This window comes from Sminthopsis crassicaudata, chromosome 6, assembly GCF_048593235.1.
Source record: "Sminthopsis crassicaudata isolate SCR6 chromosome 6, ASM4859323v1, whole genome shotgun sequence".
In the NCBI taxonomy this organism is placed as follows: Eukaryota; Metazoa; Chordata; class Mammalia; order Dasyuromorphia; family Dasyuridae; genus Sminthopsis; species Sminthopsis crassicaudata.
In genome coordinates this window covers 255,615,888-255,632,817 of record NC_133622.1, presented here as the reverse complement: position 1 = coordinate 255,632,817, position 16,930 = coordinate 255,615,888, and the positions used below count along the sequence as shown (strand labels likewise).

Genomic DNA, 16,930 nt, shown 5'->3' with positions numbered 1-16,930 from the left:
GGGGAGCTGGGATCTGCTGCACCTGGGGGAGCTGGGATCTGCTGCACCTGGGGGAGCTGGGACCTGCTGCACCTGGGGGAGCTGGGATCTGCTGCACCTGGGGGAGCTGGGATCTGCTGCACCTGGGGGAGCTGGGATCTGCTGCACCTGGGGGAGCTGGGATCTGCTGCACCTGGGGGAGCTGGGATCTGCTGTACCTGGGGGAGCTGGGATCTGCTGCACCTGGGGGAGCTGGGATCTGCTGCACCTAGGGGAGCTGGGATCTGCTGTACCTGGGGGAGCTGGGATCTGCTGTACCTGAGGGAGCTGGGATCTGCTGCACCTGGGGAAGCTGGGATCTGCTGCACCTGGGGGAGCTGGGATCTGCTGTACCTGGGGGAGCTGGGATCTGCTGCACCTGGGGAAGCTGGGATCTGCTGCACCTGGGGGAGCTGGGATCTGCTGCACCTGGGGGAGCTGGGATCTGCTGCACCTGGGGGAGCTGGGATCTGCTGTACCTGGAACTGGGATCTGCTGTACCTGGAACTGGGACCTGCTGCACCTGGGGAAGCTGGGATCTGCTGCACCTGGGGAAGCTGGGATCTGCTGTACCTGGAACTGGGACCTGCTGCACCTGGGGAAGCTGGGATCTGCTGTACCTGGAACTGGGATCTGCTGCACCTGGGGGAGCTGGTCAGAGCTGACAAGTCACATCAAGAGCCTGGGGCACAGGGGTGGCCTGAGGCTGGGGGCTTAAGGAGGGAGGAGGACAAAGAGAGCTGGCAGAGTGGAGCTCAGAGAGAGCCAGGGAGGGTGGGAGTGTTCAGGACCGGATGAGAGGGGAGCCGGGGTGGGGCCCAAGGGGATAGTGAAAGGAAGAAACAAATCTGAGAGACTGGAGGAAGCCCAGGACAGGGCGTGTCTGCGGGGGGGGGGGAGTGTGGCTGTGGGCCTGCCTGGGTGCGTGCCCTCCTCAGAAGGAGAGGGCTGCCAGGGGAAAACCTCCATGTCTGAAGTCCTATCAGTGCTTCCTCAGCAGCACTTGGAAGACTCTCCCATTCAAATGGCCCAGTAAAATGCAAACACCTCGGGCTGGGGGGCCGGGGGGGCCGGGGGGCCGGCCCTCAGACATCAGACCCACTTTTCAGACTCTCCTGGGGCAATGGGTGGATAGCCTGGGACAGCAGTGGAGATGAGCCAGGAAAAGGGGGCGTGGGGGAGAAGCTGCCCGAGATGGACTTTCTCCAAAGCGGGGCTTTGCTGTGGATAATCCCTGCACGGCTGGGAGCCCTCCAGAGGTGGGAGCTGGGGAAACTGAGGCCCGGAGACAGGAAGGGGATTGGGCCCCTCCCCAGGGCAAGGGGAGCTCTTGCTGGTGACCAGACAGGAGCCAGAGCCCCTTCTTCCTCCAGCCTCCCTCCCCACCTCTGTCTGCACCTCCCAGGCCCACGATGGCTGGGCCCCACGCCCCTCAGCGTCGGCAGCGCCCCCATGGCCACAGGGGCTGCCTCCCCCTTCCCTTCTGGCGCCGGGGGGCACAGCCAGGCAGCACCCACATGCACAAACAGAACCAAGAAGGCTCTCTACTCGGGTTTTACGAGGGGGAAGGGGCTCGGCTCAGGAGCTGCGGCCGCTGCCCTTCCCTCAGACTGGTGATGTCTGCCCTAATGGCCCTCTCGGGGCCCACAGGCTGGCCACGGGGGATCGCTCAGGGGCTGCGGCCTGTCCCTCGGGCCTCGCGAGAGGAGCCCCTCCCTCTCCCCAAACCCCAGCAGGGACACGTGTAAGAGACCTTGCCTTTCTGGGGGACGCAGAAGTCCGGAGGGCGCTCAGCATGCTCACGTACGCCCTCTGCAGAGGAGGCCGGGGAGTCCGAGGTGACTCCGTCCTCATTGGGGGCGCCCCAAGAGGCCCGGTGCGCTCCGAGGGTGTTAATTAACATTGAAGGGGGCACCAGGGCTTTCGGGACACCCGCTACTGCCTACACTCTAGGCCAGAATTGGGCTCCAAGTCCGGGGCTTTCTTGTGGTTCTCCACCGTGAGCTCAGACATTCACCAACACTCCTGCACACCCCCAGACGTACAGACATGTGTGTGTTTACTGATATGTGCGTGTATCTCCGGCCGGGGGCGCCCCAGGGCACGGACTGCTGGTCCGGGAGCCTCCAAGCCTCGGGGCCCTGAGTTCAAATCCAGCCTCAGACCCTTCCCAGCCAGGTGAGCCTGGGTGCCTCAGTTTCCTCATCTGTAACACGAGCTGGAGAAATGGCCAACCCTTTAGTACCTTTGTCAAGAAAGCCCCAAATAAGGTCATGAAGAGCTGGACACAAGTGAAATGACTGCACAATACTGTATATATTACATATATGCATATGCATGCAGAGGGACAGAGACACAGTGAGAGACAGGGGTAGAAACAGACAGAGACACACAGAGAGAAACAGAGACACACAAAGAGACAGAGAGACAGGAACAGAGACAGGGACACAGACACAAAGATACAGAGACAGAGATAGATACAGAGAGAGAAAGAGACACAAAGATACAGAGAACAGAAACAGAGACACAGAGACAGAGACACACAGAGAGAAACAGAAATAGTGACACAAAGATAGAAACAGACTGAGAAAGAGAAACAGAGACAGAGATGGAGACAGAGAAACAGACAGAGACAGAGACAGAGAAACAGACAGAAAGATACAGAGACAGGAACAGAGACACAGAGAGACAGAAATAGAGACACAGAGACACACAAAGATATATAGAGACAGAAAAAGATATAGAGACACAGACAGATACACACAGAGAGAAACAGAAATAGTGACACAAAGATAGAAACAGACTGAGAAAGAGAGAGAGAAACAGACAGAGACAGAGATAAACAGAAAGACACAGAGATAGGAACAGACAGAGACACAGAGAGACACAAAAATACAGAGAGACAGAAATAGAGACAGATACACAGAGACACACATACAGTAAGACAGACACAGAGACAGAGGGAGAGGAACAAAGAGGACGCGGATACAATGACGTTCCTTTAAAGCCTGATGACTCTTACTAAGCTCTTAGGCCGGGCCTCGCTTGAGCTGCCCACCCTAGCGTGGGCTCTCAGTGTTGCCAGATGCCGCTCACTAAGTCCTCACCCGCTCTCAGACAAGCCGGTGCCTTCTCCCTTGAGCCACACTCGCAGTCCCAGCCTCTAAGGGCACTGACTGGACTCAGGGGCTTAAAGAGCTCTGGGCCGGATGCCAGGGGCAGAGAAAGTCAGGAGGGGGGCATCACCTGGGAGGGAGGGGGGGAGTTTCCTGCAGTCGGAGCTCTGGCGCTGGAAGCCCTGGGGAGCGGCAGATGTGCTCCAGCTGTTTCCTGAGAAAGCCTCCCCAGGTGGGCCCGATTGCCTTTTTTCCTCCCCTCTGCGGGTCCTGGAACGTTCTGGCCCCTTCTCCCAGTGTCTGTCCCGGTGTCCCTGTGGCGCTCCCGGTGGGGGGGTGGGCATGCTTGGGTCCCACCGGGGCTCTGGGCAGTACCAGAGCCAGGCTGGGCCCCGGGTCGTGGCCAAGTGGCCAGAGCCTGCCCTGAGTTCCCTGACCCACAGCCTCAGGCCCCAGGAGCCACCTCATCGAGTCCCCAGCCCCAAGCGCGATGGCCAGACCAGGACACGGACTAAATCTTCGGGCTACTAGCGCACAGTAGGCAGACGGGTTAAGGGACTGATCGCACAGGCATTACGTAAGGGCTGCTGCCCCAGGCCCGCCGCTCTGGGGTGCTCCCTGGTGACCCCTTATCTGCTGCTGATTCATGCTGACCTGGGGTCCACTACCTCCCAGCCCCAGACAAGCCACTGCTCCTCCCACCTTGGTTCCAAAAGATGATTTTTGCGAAGCCGGGTCAGACCTGACATTTCTGGGGACCGGATTTCCTCTTCTGCTCCTCAGCCCGGGGGGGGGCAGCCTGAACTCTGACCCCTGGTCCTTTGGGTCAGCTCTCCCCTCGCTCCCCGCTCAGCATGAGAACAATGCCGTCATCCAAGTCATTTGTTTCAAAAAGTGGAGCAATCCAAGGACAAGGACTTGAATCTTGGGGTGCTTTTTCCGGGGAGGAGCAAACCCTTCCAGGGCTTTGGGAAGCTCCTCGTCCATTGCTTTCCGTGGGCAGAGCTTGGACCCAAAGTGACCGCCTTCTCTCTGGGCTGCCGGGGCAATGGGTACCGGTCAATCAACCAACCAACAGATCAGCCTCTGAGCTGAGGCTGGAGGGGGCTCGTGCAGGAGGGAAGGCCGAGCCCCGGGAGGTGGGAGGTGGGAGCGCTGATGTTCCCTCACCCAAAGTGCGTGGAGTGCGGGGGAGGCTGGACACATATTTGCATTTCAAGATTTAATTAAAAGTCGCCTGTGGGCAGACCCCTGCCAGGGCACCTATGAGCTGCGGCCCCAGAGGGCTTCTGCGGTCCCTCTCCTTCCCCACCCGTGACCGGCTCACTCCCCAGCTTTCCTTGCCTCCACTTCCAAAGATGCCTCGCCCCTTCCCCTATGCAGGAGCCGTCTCCTTAGCTTCCCGGCCCTCTCCACTTTGTGGGCTAGAGAGAGAACCCCTTCATTTCTCAGCCCAATACTTGAGTGTGGGGGGGGGGCAGGCACAGAGAGAAAAAAAGGCACTTCCTGCCCATGAAGAGCTCCCAGTGAAACGGAAAAGCCCAGTGTCGCCCGCCCTCATGGACCTGCCCAGTGTCGCCCGCCCTCATGGACCTTAGCGCAGCTTTCTTTCCCTCATGGACCCCCCCCCATGTTGTCCTCCCTCATGGACCTGCCCAGCATCACCCGCCCTCATGGACCCTAGCACAGCGTTACCCTCCCCCACGGACGGCGCTGGGGCTGGCGTTTTGCTTGGCGCAGCTGACACTGGGACGTCATGCTAGACTTGTGTGCTGGTGCCACAGACCATCCCTGCTGCTGACCTTCTAAATTAACTTTGTCTACTCTCTTTCTGTGTGTGCTCTGTTGTACAAAAATTTGTATGGAGTGATTATTTAAAGGGATTTGGAGATGTTCAGGGGAGAAGTGGGAAAGTTCCTGCTCTTCCTTTGCCGTCTTGGCCCTTCCTGTCAGATTCTAGGTTTATTAGTCATCCATGGTTCCCAATGTGGTGGGTGCTAGCTATTTTTAAAGACAGAATGAAAAACCGTTCCTAATTTCTAAGTGCTTACATCCTTCTAGCAGGAAACAATTCATTGTACACACACACACACACACACACATACACACACACACACATACACACACACATACATACACACACATACATACACACACACATACACACACACATACACACACACACATACACACACACACACACACACACAGACATATGTTGAGGGGGGAGAGGGAAAGAGAAAGAATTTTTAAATAGACAAAATCATCCCAATTTAATTTTAGATGGATACAGAAAAGTCTCCTAGGTGGTTCTGGAGTCGAAGCAGAAGCAGAGTGAGATGAGAGGAGCATTATGGGCACTGGGGAAACTGCAAAAAGGTCAGAAGGAAGAAAGAAAAAGTTGTGTATAGGAAAGAAGTGGTCCCTAGTGGTACCTAGAATAGAGAAAACTAAAGGAAGGCCAAGGAGTAATAAAACAAGGTGGGCAGGATGCGGACGACCGGGAGTTTTGAAGGACAAAACTCTAGCTAAGTAGCTAACACATATAGTGGCATTTTTTGTTTGTTTGTTTGTTTGTTTTTAAATCTTTACAGATGAGGGAACTGAGGGCTTTGGCCATTAGCCAGGGCTACCCAGATGGCACGCGCCTGCAGCACTCCCTGGCGGGCCCAGTACCTGCTCCCCAGTGGGTATTTGCTAGTGTTTAATGATTGCCCGCCTTGCTGACTGTCAATGACCCAGTCCCTGGCCCTTCCTGGGAAGGCACTGGGTGGCAAGGGCAGCGGGCAGCCATGGCTTATGCCCTCGGGCAAGCTCGTGCATCCATCTGGGCATCCTGGCTCCCATTTCTTTTTTTTTTTTTTCTTTCCCTCTGAGGCTGGGGTTAAGTGACTTGCCCAGGGTCACACAGCTAGGAAGTGTTAACATCTGAGATCAGATTTGAACTCGGGTCCTCCTGAATTCAGGGCTAGTGCTCTATCCACTGCACCACCTAGCTGCCCCCTGGCTCCCAGTTCTAATGCTGGGACAAGGACAGTTACTGAGGATGAGGAAGAACAGAAGGATGACCTACAAGCCCATTATAGAGTCAGAAAGACTGAGGAGAAGGGCAGAAGTGGGTTGGCTCAAGGGGCCAAGATTGCATGGGTAGATGCCAGTGTCTGTCCATGGGGGAGTCTCCGGCCCCCTCCCACATCCCCCCCCCCACATCCTAGATGTGCCCAGCAAAGCGCATGAGAGAAGGCCGAAGTGGACGTGCTGCTTGGGGTGGGTGACAGACAGGAGGGGAGGACGGCCCATGAGGTGCTGCCTCAGCCCGGAAACGCAATCCCAGTGTGTGGAAAGCCCTCCCCCGGGGACTCTGCCAACCACGCTGTGGGGAGGTGGACGTTGTCAGCAAGTCCTGCAACATCCGAAGGACCATAAGGGGCCGACCCGCAGACGGTGACGGGCAGGCCCGGCCTTCGTGCCGCCAAGGACTGGGCCAGAGAAGCCCCGGCTGAAGCACTGCTCCCCTTGTCGACCTGCTAGTGGCCCCGACCCAAGACACAGCAGAGCTGAGCAGAGCAGTGAGGAGGGGAGGCCGGGAGCAGCTCTGGGGGCGGGCTGGGGTCCCGGGCCGGTGCTCTCAGCTAGCAAAGCTGGCTCCCTCCCACTGGGGAGCCACAGGCAGGAGCTCTGGGGCTCCCTGGGGGACCCACACTACCCAAAGACCCAGGAGCCCTGGGGCTCTCTCCTCCCCCTGCATCAGCTCTTGCCACTTGTCACGTTTTACGTGACCAGCAGACAGGTGGACAAAGGTTTGCTGACCACCAGTCCTCTCCCCTCTGCTCCGGCGCCCACGTACAGAAGTTGTCCTGCCCAGCACGGCTGATTTCCCAGGATGCCTGTGCTCACTGCAGAAGAAGGGAGGGGAGAGTAGGCTGGGGCAGGGGATGGGCAGGAGGGGGCCCCGTTCTCCCTGGGGGCAGACGGCCGGAGTGCCAAGCCCCTGCTGGGAAGGTCCAGAGCGGCATTGAGCAGCTCCTTGGCTCCCGGAGCCTCCGTCTCCTGTGCCTGCTTCCCTGGCACCAGGGAGTGGTGATGAAGAGTGGCCGGGAGCCCCATCAGTGGGAGCCGTTGTGTGGCGCGCTGATACATTAACTATTTGTGCGCCTGAATCCTATCATCGTGCCATGGAAGGAACTACGGGGGAGTGAAAGCCCCGGGTTCTCCCAGCAGACTCCAGCCAAGAAATCTGGTCCCCGATCCGGAATGAACCCACCCCCCATGTCCTGGGAGGGGGTCAAGCTGGGCGGCTCCTCTGGGAAAAAGGCAAGGAAGCGGGCGGGAGTGATGAGGGAGGAAATGGGGAGGTCCGGGGAGACTCCCTCTCAAGCAGGGGAACTGAGGCCCACTGAGGCCCACAGCGGCAGAGGGGGGAGCAGCTCAGAGGCAGAGCCGAGACTGGCTGCCCAGTGGGACCGCCCTCCGGACGTCCTTCTGGGGGAGAAGGTCCAGCACACATGAGCCCCCTGGTCCAGACCCCCTTCTCTTCCCAGAGTCCAACCGACGTGCTTGCAGAACACACCGGAACGGGGGCCCTGGCTCAGCCCTGGCCAGCCCGGCCCCCAGCAAGAGCTGCACAAACACTGTCCCGAGCCTCGGGGCGGCCTCCCAGACCGGGCTGGCTAGCCCCAGCTTGGCCCTTCTCAGGCCTGTCATGCTTCTGCCTCCTCCAAGCCTCGCTGGGCCTTGTCTCCTCATGGGAGGCCACCAGATTCCCCTCCAATCCTGTCCCAAACTGGGGTCGGGCCCAAGAGGACTGGCTGGAGAGGCCGCTGGGGCCGAGGGCACCGCCCATGTCCAGCCTGGAGAGGCCGCTGCCCACGTCCAGCCTCAGAATGGCTTTGAGTGCTGGCACGGGGAGGCCCTGTCCGGAGCGGGCTCTGGGGTGGGCGGCTCCCTCCCCCAGCTCTGTGGGAACAGACATGTAGGCCTGGCTGTTGGGACGGTCTGACTGCCCACAGGATGTGGCCAGGTGTGGCTGGCACTACCGCCTGGCACGGTGAGGGAAGCTACAAACCCAGAAGGAAGGGCCTGCGACTCCGGCCGCCATTCCCCACGCAGATAAGGGGTCCGCTCCTCCACTCCAGCCCGGCCCTCACGCCATCCCATCCTCCCCTCCCTCTCTGGGTCTCCCTCCTCCTCTGCCTTCCCCCTCCATCTCCTGCACCATAGGAAGGACCAACCACAGATTAGTGACTCCTGGGAGCATCTGGGGGACAAAGCCGGCTGAGATGTCCCTGGGGGCCCGAGGTGCCCACCCCGGCCACTCCCATCTGGAGGACCCGACTCTCCTCCATGACGCTGTGAGGATTTCTAGTCAGGGAGGAGCCCGGCCACCAAATGGCCAGATGCATCGGCCAACCCTTGGGGCCGTGGAGACAAAGCTGCCCACTGGAGCTGCCCTTCTCTCAGGGCAGGTGACCTGATGGGCAGCTCCTCCAACCCCCACAATGACTCAGGCCTCGAGGGGCCCCTGGGCCATCCCTTCCACCCTTCTCCGTGTGCCCCTGCCACCTCTGCCCTCCTAGGGCTGCTCACTGCGGCCTAACATTTGCTAACTGCCAAGCAGCGGGCAGTGCCAGGTCATCAACAGGAGACGAGGGGCTGCCGGGGGGGAAGGCTCCTGGGGACAGCCACAAGGACCCCACCAAACGGGAGTGTGGAAAGGGGGTGATTTGGGCTTGGGCCCGTGCTTGGTTGCCCTGTTCCTGTAGGGAAATGCCCCTTGGGACTGCAAGGAGGGCAGGGAAGCTGAGTCCAGGGCTGGACACGCAGGGCGGAGGCCCAGGGCTGGACGGATGGCTGATTGAGGGAAGTTTCAGGCCCGAGGGGCCCTTCTGCCACTTCCCGAGGACAGTTAGGATTTTTTGGGGGTATGGGGGTCCTGGGCTCCCCGCTTCCCCAGGCCCGCCGGGATGCCAGCCCAAGTCTGGGCAGGGGCCGGAACAAGTGGAAAGCCTGAGCCACACTGACGCAGCCTGGGAAGCTTCTCCCTCCAACTCTGACGGAAAACACCCCTTCTTGGCAGGGGAGGAAGAGCGGCTGTTTCTCTTTTCCTGTCAGCCGCCCATGGGGACTGGAGGCCAAGTGGGCGGGACCAGCCTCTGCCTGGTAATAACTGAGGCGCCCAGGGGCGGGGGGGGGGCCCAGAGACCTGGCTGTCCACCCCTCCTCCTTCAGGAAGGGAGGCTGGGGACCTGGAGGGGTGGGGAACGAGGCCGGCCCTGCCCAGAGACCCCAGTGAGGGCGTCTCGCCCCATGCCCAGCCAGCCCGCTGGTGATCAGGCGCTCAAGTCACAGGGTGCTTCAGTCCCGGGAGACTCCGAGAACACCCCGGCCCCTCCCTGCCCCCTGGGGGCCTCGGTGTGCACCCCGCTGTGCTCACCCAGGGCAGCCGGGGCCTCCTAAGCTCTTTTTTCTTTTATCGTTGTTTAGAAATCAGATCCTCTGGAAACAGCGACGGGGGAGAAGTGAGTCCGGCTCTGGGCTTACCTCCAAGTCCAGCCCTCCCCCCACTGCCGCCCCCTCCTCCACAGGGGCCACACTCCAAGGCTGATCCCCCCCCCTTCCACAGGGGCTACACTCCAAGGCTGATTCCCCTCCCCCCTCCCCCCACAGGGGCCACACTCCAAGGCTGATCCCCTCCCCCCTCCCTCCACAGGGGCCACACTCCAAGGCTGATCCCCCCTCCCTCCACAGGGGCCACACTCCAAGGCTGATCCCCTCCCCCCTCCCCCCACAGGGGCCACACTCCAAGGCCGTCCTCCCCTTCTCGCTCCTCTCTGGGCCTCTGCTCGGCTCAGCAGCCACTTCTAGATCACCCCCTTCCTTGACACCATGGATGAAGCTCTTGGGGGGAGCTAGTTCTCTGCCAAGCCCCAAAGCCCAAAAGACCCCCCTGCGGCGCCCCCCAGACCCCCCTCTTCAGCTACAGCTGGAGGGCTCCCTGTAACCCCCTCCACAAAAGCTGGGGAGCGACTACAAGGCTGGGGAAGACCAGGGTTCGGGTCTTCCTCCCCTTATGCGCCATGTGACCAAGGGATCCCGATGCGCTCGGTCAAGAAAAGGAAATCCCGGCATGGCAGAACACCTACTTTGTGCTGGGGATGAGGCCAGAGGAACACGAAGGGGCGCCCCCCCCCCAGGGAGATGACCTTCTGAGGGGGCAAGGGAATGGCAGCTGGCAGGGGGGAAGCGCATGAGGAGGGCTTGGTCTCAGCTGAGGCAAGGGGGAGGGCACCTCGCTGGGAGCAGCAGCGGGCCTCAGGGGTTCAGGGCACACTAGCAGGGAATTCTGGGAGGAGAGGAGACTGCCAGAGCCGTTGCCTGACACCAGGGCTGCCCCAGCGGGGGGTCCAGCGAGCGAGAGCGCCACTCTCTGGGGGCACACGTGTGCAGAGCAGGGCTGACGCCGTCCCATGCTCCCTGGGCCTGGCAATTCGGGAGGGGGTGGTCCCCACAACCTTGGGCTTCCAGGAGCCCCGAAGTCATGGCCACCTGCCTTAGTGAAGGGCCTCTCAGAGGAAGAACAAGGGCTCGGCGGGCAGGTCCTGGGGATGAGCCTCTCTCACCTCAGTAGCTAGAATGGCGGAGCATCGGAGAGCGAGAGCTGGCCTCCCATTACTGAAGCCCTCCACTGAGGGGGAAACCCAGCCCCCAGAGGAGGAGGCGGCCCCTTCCATGGCGGCTCTCATGGCTGGGGAGCTCTGCCCAGCAAACGGCCTCCATCTGGCCTGTCCAGCCCCCAGCGTGGCGCTCCCACTCTGGCCCACAGGCCCCGGCCCCATGCGTACTTCAAGCCTCCGCCTGGCCAGCTATCTGTCAGCCTTTGCTTTTCCTGGGCCCTTGGCGGCCGGTGGAGGAGGAAGGAGCCCACAGAACCAAGGCCTATCCTGGGCCTCCTTGACCTGGGAGGACTCTTTGCCGAAGGTCTGGGGACCCCATCCTGCGAGTCCCAAGGAGGGACCCCACTGGGTGGTTAGGGGTGGGGCGGGCCCCAATCCGCCCCTCCTGAGCTCGTCAACCCGGCCCGGCCCTGGGGAGCCCCGGCTCCTGGCCCTTCTACCTTTGCTGGCACGTCGCCCAATCTCTGTTCCAGAGCCGGTGGCTAGCTAATGCTCCAGGCTGGCAGATGGTCTGCTTGCAGCCCCGGGTTAGCCAGCTGTGGGCCTGCAGATGCTCCTGGAGGGCACCCCTGCTGTGGGGCAGCAGCAAAACCCACCAACTGCCTAGGCGAGTCTGCCTCTGGAGCTTCTGGAGGCTCTAGTTCTCCCCTACTTGTTCTAGAAGCCAGTGGGGCTCACTCCTGCCCCAAATCCAGGCCTCACCAGGCCCCTCACAGAACCAAGTCTGGAAAGACCCTCTTCTCCAAGCCCTGTCTCACAGACAAGCAAAAGATGCACCCCTGACCCCGCGACTCCAAATCCAGTGCTTTTGCCCCTTAGGGAGCCCCTTGAGTCTGGCTTCTGCTCTGTGAGCGCCCTCCAGACCACTGCTCCCACTCTCCAAGGCTAGCCCGGCCTCCGCCACCCCCTGCGCAGGGCTCTGGTTTTGGTCTCCAAGAAGGGTGCTGCTTGAATGAGAAGCTGGAGGCCCAGAGGCCCCGCCACACCCCAGGCTATCTCACACTGGCACAATCCCCCTGGCATCTGGAATGTTATCAGTGCCCAAAATAATTTTCCTCGGCCCAGGAAGAGGGGCCCCAAACCACTGCTGCTCCAGGGTCTGAATAATGGGGGTACTGGCAAAGAATGGCACTCAGAGCAGGCTGGGAATGGCAGCTGAAAGCCAAAGCTGGCCCTGTAACCAAGATATCTGAAAATCTGGGGCCGGGGGCTTCTGGGGGCTTGGTCAGCCATGAGGCTTCTCTCCACAGTGAGCAGAGGGCCCGGTGCCACCAGAGCCACACCCCTGCAGCCAGGTGTAGGGGCAGAGAGCTGCAGGAGGCTGGGCCTGCCAGAAGGAAGGAGGTGGGCCTGCCTTGGGGAGGAGAGCAGGGCCTGCCAGAAGGAAGGAGGTGGGCCTGCTTCAGAGACTCGGGACTCCCGGATCCCATACTCCTAGACCTGGAGCAGAAGAAGGCCAGAGCCCAACTAAGACCCAGGGACTAGAGGAGACAAGTTTTGAACCCAGCACTCTGGGATCCAGAGCCATCTGTTCCTTCTTTCCCCGCCTCAGGCCAGTTTCCTCTTATGTAATAGCACACATTCTAGTCTCATGCATCTAACAGGTATAACCAGTCTTGCTGTCCAAGGGAGGCGCGAATTCTTGGCCCTTGGGTGGTGGCCCTGGATTTGAAGTCAGGAAAATCTGAGTTCAAAAGTGGCCTCATATATAAACTGGGCAAGTTGCTTAACTCTGCCTCAGTTGCCTCATCTGTAAGATGAGTATAATCATATCCTCCAGCTCCCAGTGCCTTTGTAAAAATGCTTGGTGTCCTTCAAACCCCCCCAAACTACAGCTATTCTCCCGAGCAGCCCTGAGCACGTCCTTGCATCCCTTTGCAATAGGAAGGAGCCCACAAGATTTGCCTTCTCTGTCCTACAGCCCCAACTGGCTCTCTCTGGGGCCAAGGGCAGACACAGGGGGTATGAGACAGGAAGACTAAATGGCCTGATTGCTCCTGGAACAGGGGAAGCTTGCTCCAGGCCACGGAGCCAGGGAGAGGCAAAGCCAGGGCTGGCGGGCTGAAGCCCATCCAGGTGGGCAAGCAGCACAGCGAAGGGTCTGGAGATGAAGCCCTGGGAGTGGAGTCTAAAGGAATGGTTTATCTAGGGCAGAAGCCAGAGGGCCAGGAAGGGGCCTGAAGGCAGAAGAGACCCCTGGAGCATCCCCACTAGGATAATGTATCAGTCTCCTGAAATCAGTAGCAGCTACATGGACTAGGGCTGGGAGGCCAGCTACGGGAGAGGGGGAAGAGGGGAGGGAAGGCTGCCCATGCCATCGTGGAGACACAAGGGACTGGGAGGGCGGGAGGATGGGGGGGAGCCTGGAGACCCCAGAACTGGAGAAGGGGTCAGGCAGGCCTGGGCCCCGGATGATTTGGAAGGTTTGCTGTCTTCACAGGGAGGAGGGAGCCCAAGGCTCCTTTTGGCTGCTGGTCCAGGCTGCAGGCTCCCCAGGGAGCAGGCAGCGGGGGCCCTGGAAGTGTCTCAGAAGATAAAAGGACTTCCTGAAATCCTCCAGTCCCTAGAAGAGCCAGGCCAGCAGGCAGCTCCCCCCTCTCCTTGGAAGGCTGTTTAGGGGTGCAGACTTCTCACCATCAAATCCTTCCTTGTGCTTTGCAAATTTAACTGTTCTTTGTTACAAAGGCTGGCTCCCTGGGGGAAGGTGGTGGGTGGCTGGGAATGTGGCCCATTGAGAAACCATAGGAAAACAAAGGACACCCGGTCCCCAAACTGAGAAGGGGTCAGAAGACCAGGACGGGCAGATTCCAGGGAAAGAAATCCAAGTTTTCAAGGCTCCAAATCACCAAGAATGCCAGAAACCTGAATTAAGGCAACTCTGAAGTTTCACCTCACACCTGTCAGATTGGTTAAGGTGACAAAAAGAGAAAATGGCCTTTAGGAGGCATTTGGTGGCACAATGGCCAGAATGTAGGGCTTAGAGTTAGGAAGAAGTGAGTTCAAATCCAGCCTCAGACAATGACTAGCTGTGTGAGCCCAGGCAAGTCCCTTAGCCCATGTTTGCCTCAATTTCCTCATCTGTAAAATGGGGATAATAATAGTACCTCCTTCCCAGAGTTGTTCTAAAGATCACATGAGACCAGAATTCTAAAGCTCTCAGTACAGTGCCTGCTACAGAGTAGGTGCTCTATAAATGACAGTTCTTATTGATGATTCTGGAGGGGGGCAGAGCCAAGAGGGCACAGTAAAGCAGTGATTTGTCTGAACTCTTCCAAATCCCCTCCAAACAATGTTAAAGTAACACCTCAAAATGAGGACTCCAGAACCCACAAAAGGACGGGGTGAAGACAAGTCAATGTCAGCAGGAAAGATCTGCCCCACCAGGGTGAGAGTGAATGCAGTTCAGTGCTGACCCTGGTGTGGCGGCAGATCTTGGGGGTGATTAAATTACCAGATGCAACTCACAGAAAGAGGAGATGATGTCTGATAACTGGTCAGAAGGAGACGATGGGATCTCTTTTGGGGTCTCTGTGGATGACGCGTAGGTGGTTCTGGGCCTCAGTCCCAGTGGGAGGAGGAGCACTAGCACATTAGATATCTCAGCGGAAGAAAGGGAACCCTGGTTTCAGAGCAGAAAAGAATGCTTCCAGACCAGAACACAGACCAGGAGAGCAGCGATTAGACCCTTCCTTAGAGCATACCATCTTGAAAGGACTGAAATAGCCAAGAACTAGCTTGGACAACAGCTCTTTTCCAGCCTACAAGCAGAGTCTAACTTTAACATGAAGTTAAAATCAAGAAATAAGCTGGAAAAATGAGCAAACTGTAACCACAAAAAACAACAAAAAAGACTGACCACAGAAAATTACTATGGTGACAGGGAAGATCAAAACAGAAACTCAGAAGAAAATAACTATGTCAAAACCTCAAAGAAAAATATGAATTGGGATCCCAAAAAAAGAATTTCTGGAAGAGTTCAAAAATCAAGAGAGAGAGAAAATTGGGAAAATATATGCAAGTGATACAAGAAAATAATGAAGATTGGTGAAAACAGCAAATTGGTGAAGGAGGCACAAAAAATGCTGAAGAAAATGCCTCAAAAACCCTAGAACAGGACAAATGATAAAAGAGGCACAAAACAACCACAAAAGAGAACTACTTAAAAAGTAAAATTGACCACATGGAAAGTGAAAGTACAAAAGCTATTGAAGATAATAATTTCTTAAAAATTAGAACTGGGCAAGAAACAATAAAACAAGATCAAAAGAATGAAATGAAAGAAAATGTAAAGTATCTTTTAGGAAAAACAACTGACCTGGAAAACAGATTAAGGAGAGGTAATTTAAGACTTACTGAACTATCTGAAAGTCATGATAAAAAAAGACCATAGACATCATATTTCAAGCAAATATCAACATGCCCTAATATTCTAGAATCAGAGGATAACATATAAATGGAAATAATCCACAAATCATCTCCTGAAAGAGATCCCCAAATGAAAACTACCAAGAATATTATAGCCAAATTCCAGAGCTCCCAGTTCAAAAAGAAAACATTACAAAAAGCCAGAAAGAAAAAATTGAAATCATCATGGAGCCACAATCAGGATCACACAAGATAAGCAGCTTTTGATTGAATGGGTTTGGATTATAAGATTCTTCAAGGTAGAGAAGTTAGGATTACAACCAAGAATCACCTATTCAGCAAAAGTGAGTATATAATCTTTCAGGGGAAAAAAATACTCAATAGAAAACTTTCAAGCATTCTTGATAAAAATAGAAAATCTTACTTTCAAATACAAGACTTAAGAAGAAAAGCACAAACAGTTAAATACAAAAGAGAAATCATAAAGATCTCAATAAAGTTAAAGTGTTTACATTCTTATATGGGATGATAAATATAACTTCTAAGAACTTTCTCATTATTAGGGCAGTTAGAAGGTTAGGGCACATTTAGGGTTAGACATAAAGAGAAAGCAGACTGTTTAAATTAATTATGAGATAATATCCAAAAAAATAAAATCAAAGAGTGTGTAAGAGAGATGAAAGAAGCGAGAGAGGAGAGGTACTATGGGGCTAAATTAACTCACATAAAAAAGATGTGCAGAACTTTTAGAGTAGAGAAGATTGGGGGGAATGGTGGTGGGCAATGACTGAATCCTGCTCTCATGGAATTGGTTCAAAGAGGGAATAACTTTTGCATTCAGCCGGATATGGAAAACTATTTACCCTACAGGAAAGTAGAAAGAGGAGGAAAAATAAGGGGTGGTGGTGAGGTTAATAGAAAGGAGGGTGGATTGGGGGAAGTGGTGAACACAAAGAAACTTTTGAGGAGGAACAGGGTGAAAGAGAAACAGGAGGAAAAAGCAGGATGGAGAGAAACACCCAATGTTTAGTAATCATAACTAAGACTATCAATGGGATAAACTCACCCATAAAACAAACATAACAGAATGGATTAGAAATCAGAATCTAGCAATATATTGTTTACCAGAATCATACTTAAAATGGAAAGAAAGAGTTAGAGAGCTAGAGTAGAATCTAATATTCTTTAGCTGAACAGCAATAACAAAAACAAAAAAGGCAGGGGCAGCAACTATGATCTCAGACAAAGCAAAAGCAAAAATAGATTTAATTAAAAGAGATAATCAGAATAAAATGTAATTATTCTTATTATCTCTTTTAATTAAATCTATTTTGTCAAATTTTGTCAAAAGGAACAATAGCAATGAAATAATATTAATACTAAATATATAGGTGCCAAATGGTATAGCATCTAGATTCTTTTTTTATGCTAAGTACTTTATTTTTTTATTAATTTTATGATTATAATTTTTTTTGACAGTACATATGCATGGGTAATTTTTTTTTTTTACAAGATTATCCCTTGTATTCACTTTTCCAATTTTTCCCCTCCCTCCCTCTACTCCCTCCCCTAGATGACAGGCAATTCCATACATATTAAATGTGTTATAATATATTCTTAATACAATATATGTGTAGCATCTAGATTCTTTAAGGAAAAGTTAAATAAGTTACAGGAAGAAATTAAAAGTAAAACTAAATGAGTGAAGGACCTCAACTTTTTTCTCTCAAAACTAGAGAAAAAATGAAAAACAAAAAA

The 16,930-nt window shown here is 55.4% G+C and overlaps 1 protein-coding gene across 1 annotated transcript in view; it reads right to left on the bottom strand.

Annotated features, from left to right (window-relative positions):
- The window catches only part of OSBPL5 (oxysterol binding protein like 5), a 68,640-nt gene that overhangs the window by 32,642 nt on the left and 19,068 nt on the right, over positions 1-16,930 (bottom strand). The gene's annotated exons all lie outside the window — the stretch shown is intronic.